Raw genomic sequence first — 12,670 nt, forward strand, 5'->3', positions numbered from 1 at the left:
TGCTTTCTGTACAAATTGCAAATAGCCTTTCGCTCTCTGTATTTTACCCCTGTCACCTTTACAATTTGAAAGAGAGTATTCCATTCAACATTGTCAAAAGGTTTCTCTAAGTCTACAAATGCTAGAAACGTAGGTTTTCCTTTCCTTAATCTTCCTTCTAAGATAAGTCGTAAGGTCAGTATTGCCTCACGTGTTCCAGTGTTTCTACGGAATCCAAACTGATCTTCCCCGAGATCGGCTTCTACCAGTTTTTCTATTCGTCTGTAAAGAATTCGCGTTGGTATTTTGGAGCTGTGACTTATTAAACTGATAGTTCGGTAATTTTCACATCTGTCAATACCTTCTTTCTTTGGGATTGGAATTATCATATTGTTCTTGAAGTCTGAGGGTATTTCGCCTGTCTCATACATCTTGCACACCAGATGGTAGAGTTTTGTCAGGACTGGCTCTCCCAAGGCCGTCAGTAGTTCTAATGGAATGTTGTCTACTCCCGGGGCCTTGTTTCAACTCAGGTCTTTCAGTGCTCTGTCAAACTCTTCACGTAGTATCGTATCTCCCATTTCATTTTCATCTAAATCCTCTTCCATTTTCATAATATTTTCCTCGAGTGCATCGCCCTTGTATAGACCATCTATATACTCCTTCCATCTTTCAGCTTTCCCTTCTTTGCTTAGAACAGGGTTTCCATCTGAGCTCTTGATATTCATACGTGTGGTTCTCTTTTCTCCAAAGGTCGCTTTAATTTTCTTGTAGGCAGTATCTAACTTACCCCTAGTGAGATGGGCCTCTACAGCCTTACATTTGTCCTCTAGCCATCCCCGCTTAGCCATTTTGCACTTCCTGTCGATATCATTTTTGAGACGTTTGTATTCCTTTTTGCCTGCTTCATTTACTGCACTTTTATATTTTCTCCTTTCATCAATTAAATTCAATATTTCTTCTGTTACCCAAGGATTTCTACTAGCCCTCCTCTTTTTACCTACTTGATCCTCTGCTGCCTTCGCTACTTCATCCCTCAAAGATACCCATTCTTCTTCTACTGTATTTCTTTCCCCCATTCCTGTCAATTGTTCCCTTATGTTCTCCCTGAAACTCTCTACAACCTCTGATTTAGTCAGTTTATCCAGGTCCCATCTCCTTAAATTCCCACCTTTTTGGAGTTTCTTCAGTTTTAATCTACACCGTTGGTATATTCTGACCCATTCTTCTGGACGTTTCACGTTCTTACACGAGGCCTAAGACGATCTTCTCACAAAGGACTAATGCCAACATGAGATTTGTCATTCCTTACGTAGAGAATGTTGATAACGATCTGCTACGTATGATGCGCTATTTTAAATGTTTTAATCATCACCTCAGACTTACTTGATGTATTGTTTATTTAAGGTAAATGTCTGCCCTACTAGTGTACATTAAAAGCCCCACGGCAGAGCACCGCAGCACGCGACTGCACCTGCTGGAGCTAAACTGCACACTCAAGTTGTTAAAGCGGAGTATCGTGCGGTAATTTGTTTCCTGCATTTGAACGGGAACAACTTGGAAACAACCGATGCTGAGTTGGCGCAAGAGTACGGCGATAGCTCACCATCGTGCAGTATGACACAGTGGCTGGGTAGTGCGAAAGCGTAAGTGTGATCGAAGAGGTCAGGATGACAATGAATTAAATCGTAGATCATTGCTCTGTAAAGAATTGGGAACCGTGAGATTGCCACCTGTTGGGTTCCAAAACCATTCAGAATGTCAGCCGAACAGAGGAAATAAGTGGAATGTTGCAGCTGCGTCAGACCAATCAAGATTTCTTTAGCTGTCTAATCGCAATGGACGATTGCTGGATTTAGCGCTATGCCCCAGAGACAAAGCCGGCCGAAGTGGCCGAGCGGTTCTAGGCGTTTCAGTCCGGAACCGCGCGACTGCTATGGTCGCGGGTTCGAATCCTGCCTCGGGCATGGATGTGTGTGATGTCCTTAGGTTACTTAGGTTTAAGTAGTTCTAAGTTCTAGGGGACTGATAACCTCAGATGTTAAGTACCATAGTGCTCAGAGCCATTTGAACCATTTTGAACCCAGAGACAAAGGAGCAAGGTTATCTAGTAGCAGTGGAAACGTTTAGATTCGCCACCGCCGGTACCGGTGAAGAACCAACCAAAATCGTGCAAGGTCCCACACAGACTAATTTGTGCGTGCCATGGTGTAATGCCAACATAATATTCTCGTAAGGGGCAACGGAAATCTCCTTGCAAGGTTACTACAGATCGTCATTCAAGACACGAAGCTGACCAAGACACAATAAAGCAGTCTGTCGGCTATCTAATTTGGTCTTATCCTGTTTTGTATTTTCTATAGTGGTTTTCAGGATCTTCTCCCGCTATTCTCCGATGAAGAGACAGTTGTGGCAGATGAGATGATGTTCAAGGTGAAACATTCAATGAACGGTCAAAATATCGAATTCTACAAATAATTTCTTCAAGTCACTGATTGCTGGGAAAAATGCATTGTGTTGAAGTAGAGTAGAAGTAATCCATCACCCCTCCCGCCTTCGTTCCTGCAATCTTCGCTGCCTCTCTTGTTGGTGCCGTCAACACTGACACATCCTCCACCAGTGCCAGCAGACATAAATCTGCTGAGATGTTCCACGATTAAGTGGTGTGTGGCAGGGAACTGTTTGTGTTCCAATAACTGTGAGGATTTCAGAGTGTGTGTAGTGGTACATGTGTGGCGATGTTAAAGAATTAGTGTGAAGAGATTTACTGTGTAGCATTTGAAAATTGTAGCAAAATAGTAGCAACGTATCTTTCTTTTGTTTTACAATAGGTAAGTAGTGAAACTGACCACCACAAGACTGATTTAGATCATAAATCTAACCAATAAGACAGCAAAATTGAACAACAAATGAACAGTACATCTGATCAACTAAAGACTGATTTGAAGACAGAGTTCGATCATAAGTTTGATAAATAGGATAGTAAGTTACAAATGATTGACAGTAAACTGTTAGATATTCAGACAATCAAAGATTCAATAATCAAGACAAGGGACTGGAGCAAACAGTAACTCCGTTCAAAGACGAACCTCAGAACGAAACACGAAATGCACGTTCTGTTCTGCACGAACACGACAGTTTAAGCGAAAGGTTGAAATTCGTAGTCAACAATAACAAAAGGGAAGGACAAGGTTGCAGATGCAGGACATACGTTTGAAACGATGCAATGTGATGCAAGTGAGGATCTTGATAATGCAATATGAGGGAATCCAAACAAAAAGATGTATTTGATGTCAATGTGGAATTATCTGAATGCCTTGAGGAAATGTTGATGATGATGATGTTTGGTTCGTGGGGTGCTCAACTGCACCGTCATCAGCGCCCGTACAAATTCCCAATCTGTACTCAGTCCAATCTCGGCACTTTCATGGCACTTCATGGTACTTTCATGGCACTTCCTTGGCCGAAGAAAATCCCCAACCCGGCCGGCAGTCGAACCCGGGTTGAGGAAATTGATGTCGTTGTGAACGCCAATATAAAAATAAATTTAAGGCTTTTGGAGCCTTGTCTTCTCCGAATTTTGCGATATTTGTCGCTGCGTTTTTTCTATTTTCTTCCCATACTCCCGTTATGTATCTAGTACTCCCTTCATTACACAAACTAATTATATTGCCTGAGTGGTCCTTCACGGCTAGTGTCTCCTTCCTTGTACCTTGTGCTTCAGTATGAGCTACCCATGTGTATTTTTTTTCGCCTATGGCTAAGTTTTGGAATCTTTTGCTGTCTGCTGAATTTTCGTTACTTCATCTTTGATATCTGCATCTCTGCACAACACCGCTCTGCTGGTGAATCCTATCCCTATCGGCCTCACTGAGCATGCAGTAAGCAATTACAAGTTCGACTGAATAAATAAAGAAGAAGAAAGGCAGATCGGAAAGACCTGCCATCTTTCATCTTCTTCAACCATTTGTGGCGTACCTGGCCGCCCGCTACTCCCAAGAGCAATTCCAACTTCCGAATCATGTTCTTCGACCCCAGTGCGCGAAGAGGATCGGTTTGTATTCCTTCAATGTTTGGATACTTGCGAAGAGCAGCAGGACTTTACTGCTTGTGCGTAATGCCCTGCTCAACTTTTCCTTGTCCATGTTGACTGTATGCAACTGTTGTGCACACAGATGCTTGTGCTTCAGCCCTGTGTTCCCGTCCCAGTAGCGGCGCCTACCGGCAAGTCTTGACATTCAAGGAGAGTCCTGCAACACACAGTTCGAGTCTCATTCCTTTCATGTTGGGTACTCATTCGGTAAACAGTTTTCCATCTATGCTGTCTCAAGTAGCGAAAGTTTATTTACAACTACCCTGTATTTAAGTAGAAAAACGAATTTAAAACGTTCTTTATAACAAGTAGTGTCTAAGTTGCAAAATCGTCCCAGCTTTAGTATAGCATTTAAAGAACACACGAGAAGTTGGAAAAGCAACCAGTCGAGTTTCCTAAACATAACAAACAAAAACCACAGACTGAATATAATCGCAGACGCTTTGGAAATTCTACATAGGATTCCAAAAGATTAGATAATAAACATTTTGGAAGAACTAGAAATTTGTACACGCACATGTAAGAAAAATGGTTGAAATGGCTCTGAGCACTATGGGACTTAGCATCTTAGCATCTAGAACTTAGAACTACATAAACCTAACTAACCTAAGTGCATCACACACATCCATGCCCGAGGCAGGATTCGAACCTGCGACCATAACGGTCGCGCGGTTCCAGACTGAAGCGCCTAGAACCACTTTTTTTTTTAATCTCATTTTGTTCGTTTTCGTTCGTTGTAGCTGCTCGGGGTGGACGTCGTAAGACATCCGTTTCAGGTCGTCGTTGACCCATTAACTCAGTTTTTTTATTACAGAGGGCAGCTAACCCTCTGACCGAACACGCTGAGTTACCGTGCCGGCAGAACCAATCGGCCACAACGGCCGGCCACAAACTTCTAGATATTCGAATTACATCTTAAACGAGAAAATGGACTTCAGACATAAAAATTATCTGGAAAATTTTTTTAGCATAATAGAAAATGAAAAAGGATGAACACAACACAATAAACGAAAAACAATACACAAGATTAAGATCACACATCTGCATAATGCAATATATCTGTGGAAAAAAAATGTCTCTGACTATCCAAGATATAATTTAAACATAATGCATTAATGGAACTATCTGTCGTTTGACAACGGTCAAAAAGTTACACGATGTTTTTATAGAAGGAAAATACATGACCTATAATAACAACGCAATAAACAAGAGAAAATGCGTTCCAGATGTTTTATGGACGTCACTCCATCTAGACTTAAGCATAAGATTAAAAAATCTCAAAATAAGACGTAGAATAAAATGCTTTATAAATTAATGTCAACAGGGATATCAGAAAACGACCCAAATGCTTAATCAGGCTTGTCATGAACCCATGTAAAAATAACAAGTTATAAACTATTTGGAGGTAATTTTGTAAAAGTGTAAAGAACGTTAGACCAAATGCAGGCTACGGTTCAACTATTTGGAGCTAATTTTGCAAAAGTATAAAGAGGTCATGTTATGCCAAATGCAGGCAACGGTTCAACAGAGGAGAAAATAAAAAGAAATATTTTTAGAACAAGCAGCGAAGTTGCTCCTAATTTACTTACATGTATGAAGATAATTTTCTTTGATACCTATGGTTCACTTTTTTGGTCCTGTTTCTTTTCTCTCTGATTGTCATTAACGAAAGAGAGGGCATCTACAGCATTAAGTGTGAGTTTCATTTAGCATTAAGCTAAGATAGTACGTGCCTCTTAAATTGAAAGGATGGGCAAAGATCCCCATTTAATTCTCGTTTTTCACCTGGTCACAAAATTTCGCTGAGCCATGCTGCGGCTCGCATTGGTGCTGTTTGTAGGTTTCACCCCTCAGTTGGAGGCCAGACGGTATCGTTTAGTTGGCATGGTTGAGGTTGTTTGTCTTCTTCTCGTCTTGACTGGCGCCACTCGTTTCGCAAGTGTTGCCTGTCAGCTAGTGGCAGCAGCGGCGGTTATCGATGTGTAGTAACTGTTGCCCTATCTTTGGGTAGACGTCGTTGTTTTCTCGGGTCGTGTGAGTGGGCCAGTTCAGTTGGCGACTCAGGAGGAGCGAGCCAGGTCCGCACAGTGCGTAAACACGCCGGGACTGCTGCCGGCACGCATGGACTGCCAGATGGAAGGGCTGTGGTCACGAGGGTGCACGACCTCGTCGTAGACCGGATCCAGCAAGCTTGAAAATGAGTGCATTTCAATCCAAGTAGAGAAACCTCCACCATTGTGATACCTCGCGATTCTCCAGTGATTGGGTTCGTGTTGCTCGCAGTGTCACCGAGGCGAAGTGCAGCGAGTGCAGTGCTTGGGGAAGGTGGATCTGTTCGCGTGTTTTTGGATTTCTACAGCTTCTCTGAACAAGCGCGTGTGATAGTGCTTCTCTACAGCCAGAACTTCCGTGTCGGCGAATTTTATTACGTGGTCGGTCTCATTCAGTGCGTGCTCTGCCACGGCCGATTTCTTCACCTGCCCCAACCTGCAATGTCGCCTATGCTCTTTGATCCTGGTGTTAATTGATCGTCCAGTCATTCCGACATAAACTTTACCGCATGTGCATGGTATACGGTATATTCCCGACATTGCAAGTGGGTCTCTTTTCTCCTTCGCCGATCTAAGACACTCTTTGATCTTCCTTGTCGGTTTGAAAATCGTCTTTACGCCGTGTTTGCGCAATGTACGGCCGATTCTGTCCGTCACTCTGGGAATGTAGGGCAGAAAGGCCGTACCCGACATTTCTTTTTCTGGTTCCTTACTTCGCCGAGTGTTTGGCTCTGTTACACTTCTAATATAATTTGTGGAGTACCCATTGCTCCTCAGGACAGTTTCCAGTTGTTGCATTTCTCGTTTGAGGTGTTGCGGCTCACATATTCGTCCTGCTCTCGTAAAGACGATTTTCAAACCGACAAGGAAGATCAAAGAGTGTCTTAGATCGGCGAAGGAGAAAAGAGACCCACTTGCAATGTCGGGAATATACCGTATACCATGCACATGCGGAAAAGTTTATGTCGAAATGACTGGACGATCCATTAACACCAGGATCAAAGAGCATAAGCGACATTGCAGGTTGGGGCAGGTGAAGAAATCGGCCGTGGCAGAGCACGCACTGAATGAGACCGACCACGTAATAAAATTCGCCGACACGGAAGTTCTGACTGTAGAGAAGCACTATCACACGCGCTTGTTCAGAGAAGCTGTGGAAATACAAAAACACGCGAACAGTTTGAACAAGAAAGAGGAAAGCCTTAAGGTAAACGGATCCTGGCTTCCCGTACTGCAGCGAACGACCATCGCAGGTAGCAAGAGAAGAACCGCACCGGAAATGACCGCGGAGAAGCCCTCGGACGTTGGCGCGCCAGGTACATATAGTCTGCGGCCGCGAGCTCGGCTCCAGTTCACCACCGGCAATGGAGGGTGAAGCTTTGACAATGCCAGCCACTCGTGCTGGCGAAACGTCAGAAATATCATTAGATGAACGTCGGCCGAAGAACCCGAGACAGAAGCCAGTAGGCAGTTTGAAAACCGGAATCGTCCGATGTCCAACATTCTCAGGGCTCACAACATAAAACCTGGACGTTATAGCCGTAATCGACGAGCCTACAGGGGTAAGTCAGGAGACGACGCGTATGTCCGTAATTTTCTCGGGAGGATGGTGCGTGTTGGCAACCTTGGTAAGTTTGCTCCCCGTTTTCTGGGTCCATGTACGACTATGCGAATTCTAGGCCCACGTAATCTTCTGGATAAGGCTAACCGTACCGTGAAGCAATACCGGGCCCACCTTAATCAAATTAAGTTTGGTTCGGCTGCTAGTTCTAAATGGAGATCTGATTTCCAATAGCTCAGTGTAACGCTCCTTCAGTCCACACTTTCTGCGGGCACAATCTACCTCAGTACCTTATAAGGAACTTGTGTACTGGTCTTTGTGTTTTATTATTGTATTATTTATGACAATACCTTGTAGTGCCTACATTAAAGGTTATATATGTCTAGTTAATAGTTCTGGTCACCTTCTGGAATAAATATAGCAGTGTAGTTTTCAGTGGATGTTAAGAGTTGTGTTACGAAATTTACTATCATCTCACTTCACCCGTTTGGCAACCACTTGCTTGTTTTTTTAATGAACCTTTGCTATAGTATTTGCTATTTTACAGCACGTTTCAAATTTTTTATATTATTGTCATTCTTGGTTTGTAAGACCATCAGCCGTGTTTGTAGTCACTTGCCTTAAAATTCTAATTTAGTATTTGTATTTGCGCAGTAAGCCTTTAAACCCTTAGTTACTGCCATTCCTGGCGTCTGATGCCTTCTGCTGTGTTTGTGGCGACTCGCCTTTAATATTTCAGTACCTGTAATTTGTAAGTTGCAGCGAGTTTTAAACAATTCTTAATTTATTGCCATTCCTGGAGTGTAAGGCCTTTTGCCATGATCACAGTGGCTAGCTTTTAAAACATTATCTGCTGTATCTGCATGTAATGGTGGGTTGCTAAATTGTAACTCACTGAAAACACTTTTACTTACGCAGTTATTTACTCCTTCATTAATAACGCGTGGTATTTTTATTTATTGTTGAGTCTGGAATTACTGGTTTAAAATCAATTGTATGTAACTGTAAACGGCATAATCGTAACCCAATCCTCCTTCCCCTTGACTACCAGGTAGCCGGCCGCGATGGCCGAGAGGTTCTAGGCGCCTCAGTCTGGAACTGCACGAGCGCTACGGTCGCAGGTTCGAATCCTGCCTCGGGCATGGGCGTGTGTGATGTCCTTAGGCTAGTTAGGTTTAAGTAGTTCTAAGTTCTAGGGGACTGATGGCCTAAGATGTTAAGTCCCATAGTGCTCACAGCCATTTGAGCCATTTTTGACTACCAGGTTTCATTGGCATTCAAAAGTGAATGTTAACCGATGTAACATACTGGATTACCCTGGATGGGCCACATTTTGAGTTTTCGCATTGAATTTAGTCACAAACGTTTCCTTCTCAGAGTAAAATTATTCTGTCACACGACACTAATCCTCTCTTGTCATCTGGCATCAGGACTTCCCGTAACTGAAACAGAATCGTTACTTAGGACTCGGAGGAGAAGAGGCGCGTGCGGGACGACGTCGGCTGCAGACGGGGGCACGAGTGATGCAGCACATTTCGCGCAGACGCGGCGCTGTGTCCGATACGACACGATCCGATCCGACCTTATCCGATTTGACCCGAAAGCGCGGCGCGCGTGTTTGCCGCTGCTGAATAATGTATGCGGCAGCGGGCCGGGCCGCCTTCTTAAAATGAAGCGGCCTGTTTCACAGCCGGCTCGCTGCGACCCGCCAGCGCCGCGCCGCGCCACCCTGCAAAGTGGATGTGACGTCGCTACAGCAACGGGCGCCGCCGTGTTCGGGTGGTACACGCTCTCGGCTTCCCTGCTTTACGAAGGTGCTGTACCCTATGCTGGTACCTCAAAAGTGGATTACGCTACCTGTGGCGCTGCTAAAAAGGAGTTTCAAATGGTGTAAATCGTGTCTCTTTTAGGTATGGTACATTGAGGTGGCAAAAGTCATTGAATACCTCCAAATATCGTCTCGGACCTCCTTTTGCCCGGATTAGTGCCGCATCTAGACGTGGCATGCACTCAAAAGTTGTGTAGGAAGTTCCATGCGGCTTTTCGCGGATGATGCTGTAGTATACCGAGAAGTTGCATCATTAGAAAACTGTAGCGAAATGCAGGAAGATCTGCAGCGGACAGACACTTGGTGCAGGGAGTGGCAACTGACCCTTAACATAGACAAATGTAACGTATTGCGAATACATAGAAAGAAGGATCATTTATTGTATGATTATATGATAGCGGAACAAACACTGGTAGCAGTTACTTCTGTAAAATATCTGGGAGTATGCGTACGGAACGATTTGAAGTGGAATGATCATATAAAATTAATTGTTGGTAAGGCGGGTACCAGGTTTTGATTCATTGGGAGAGTCCTTAGAAAATGTAGTCTACCAACAAAGGAGGTGACTTACAAAACACTCGTTCGACTTATACTTGTGTATTGCTCATCAGTGCGGGATCCGTACCAGGTCGGTTTGACGGAGGAGATAGAGAAGATCCAAAGAAGAGCGGCGCGTTTCGTCACAGGGTTATTTGGTAAGCGTGATAGCGTTACGGAGATGTTTATCAAACTCAAGTGGCAGACTCTGCAAGAGAGCCGCTCTGCATCGCGGTGTAGCTTGCTGTCCAGGTTTCGAGAGGGTGCGTTTCTGGATGAGGTATCGAATATATTGCTTCCCCCTATTTATACGTCCCGAGGAGATCACGAATGTAAAATTAGAGAGATTCGAGCGCGCACGGAGGCTTTCCGGCAGTCGTTCTTCCCGCGAACCGCACGCGACTGGAACAGGAAAGGGAGGTAATGACAATGGCACGTAAAGTGCCCTCCGCCACACAACGTTGGTTGGCTGGCGGAGAATAAATGTAGATGTAGATGTAAATGTAGAAAAAGTCGTTGTAAGTCCCTGCACAAATAGTGATACATGCTGCCTCCGCAGGCGTCGGACGATCCGTGTGGGTCGTATTGTCCCGAATGTTTTTCTGACCAATCGCGAGTTACTGTCGTCATCGACATGACGCATTGTGATACAAAACCTTGCATCGTTCTTTGGCAACATAAAGTCTGTGAGCGGCTAGAAGTGGTCTCCAACTCCTCCCGAACAGGCCATGAAGGCCCAAAGGTACCGAGCGGCCGCCGTCTCATCCTCAGACCACGTGCGTCACTGGATGCATATATGGAGGGGCATGTGGTCAGCACACCGCTCTCCCGGCCGTATGTCAGTTTCCGAGACCGGAGCCGCTACTTCTCAATCAAGTAGCTCCTCAGCTGGCGTCACAAGGGCTGAGTGCACCCTGCTTGCCAACAGCACTCGGAAGACCGGATGGTCAACCATTCAAGTGCTAGCCCAGCCCGACAGCACTTAACTTCGGTGACCTGACGGGAACCGGTGTTACCACTGCGGAAAGGCCGTTGCCAAAAGTGTTCTCCAAGTAGCTGAATATAGCCATTTCCAGTCGGTCATCCGGTCCGCCCCATGTAAACACAGACCACAACTTTATGGAGCTACCACCAGCTTGCACAGTGCCTTGTTATGACTTGGGTCCATGGCTCCGTTGGGTCTACGGAACACTCTAATCTTGTCACCAACTGTTACCAACTGAAATCTGGACTCATTTGACCAGGTCACTGTTTTCCAGTCCTCTAGTGTGCAACCAGTATTGTTACGAGACCAGGTGACGCTCTGCAGGCGATGTTGTGCTGTTTGTAAAGGCGCTTGCATCGGTCTTGTTTTGCCATAACTCATTAACACCAAATTTCACCGCACTCTCCTAGTGAATACGTTCGTCGTATGTCCCACATTGACGTCTGCGGTTATTTCGTGTAGTGTTTATTGCTTGTCTGTTAGCACTGACAGATCTATGCAAAAGGCGCTGCTCTCATTGGTTAAGTGAAGATCGTCGGTCACTGCTTTGTCCGTGATGAGAGACAAAACCTGAAATGTGGTATTCTCGGCAGACTCCTTGTAACGTGCGCGTGGGGCACACAATACTCATTAAAGCCTGTACTATGGTAAGTGAGTGGGGTTTACCTTACGAGACAGGATTTATGTATAGATATTGACCGCGTGTACCTGAATGGTGGCAAATCAGACTTACACCCACTCGGTAATAACAATGATACGTCAAATAAGTCCGAAATACAACTACACGTCAGGACGGACAAAAAGCAACACAGAAGATGCTACCAATTTGTTAATAATACGGTCACCAGCCTAATTAGGCATTAACTGAGTTTCTTCCCTGTACAAGTTGATGTACATTCATGCAAAACAACACGTAGTAACACTGCATAATATAGTAAATTTTATAACCAGAAAATCTATTGAACTGATAGTTTCACGTTCTGTACTGATATGGAAAAACCATAAATTCATAACACTACACTATAATGTATACTATAAAACTTCGTACTGTCTATTGATCTGATTAAAATCGGGCATAGGTTACCCTAGAAACAGCACTTTCGAGTCACACACACAATGTCAATTTTGTTAAAGATAAAAACACTGATAAATTTTGGATTTTATATTGACTTTAACGTTTGCTGGTGAAATCAATTTAGAACACTTCAGAATTCATATGAATAAAAAAAAAAGGGGGGACCCTGAAACTGTTATGATAACTGTATAAAAAAATTTAATTACTGACATCATTATGCGCTCAAGATTTCCAATATAAGAGTTACTACTCTCTTTATCTTATTTCCTACTCATTTAAATACCTTTATATCTGTCTCGAAATAATTAAACTTCATTACTAAATCAATATCAAAGTTATCTTCCAACTTTGTCAGACCTTTGTTATTCATTTACTGGTTCATTAACAAAACAGTTCTTTAAACACCATTCTTACATAGTTAGGTCTGCAGGTAATTGTTCTTAACACAAAATTTAATTTTTCATTTCGGGACACTCGGATTGCACAACATTTGGAAAGGACCCTATCTAGGTTAGTTGTGAGGATAATTGAATGATAGGAAAGTTCTCGTAAAATTTAAGT

At 43.8% G+C, this 12,670-nt stretch overlaps 1 pseudogene; it reads right to left on the reverse strand.

Annotated features, from left to right (window-relative positions):
* Positions 1-10,968: 10,968 nt before the first annotated feature.
* LOC126458923 (5S ribosomal RNA) lies at positions 10,969-11,086 on the reverse strand (annotated as a pseudogene).
* Between the last annotated feature and the right edge of the window lie 1,584 nt (positions 11,087-12,670).

Source organism: Schistocerca serialis, chromosome 2 (assembly GCF_023864345.2).
Source record: "Schistocerca serialis cubense isolate TAMUIC-IGC-003099 chromosome 2, iqSchSeri2.2, whole genome shotgun sequence".
Lineage (NCBI taxonomy): Eukaryota > Metazoa > Arthropoda > Insecta > Orthoptera > Acrididae > Schistocerca > Schistocerca serialis.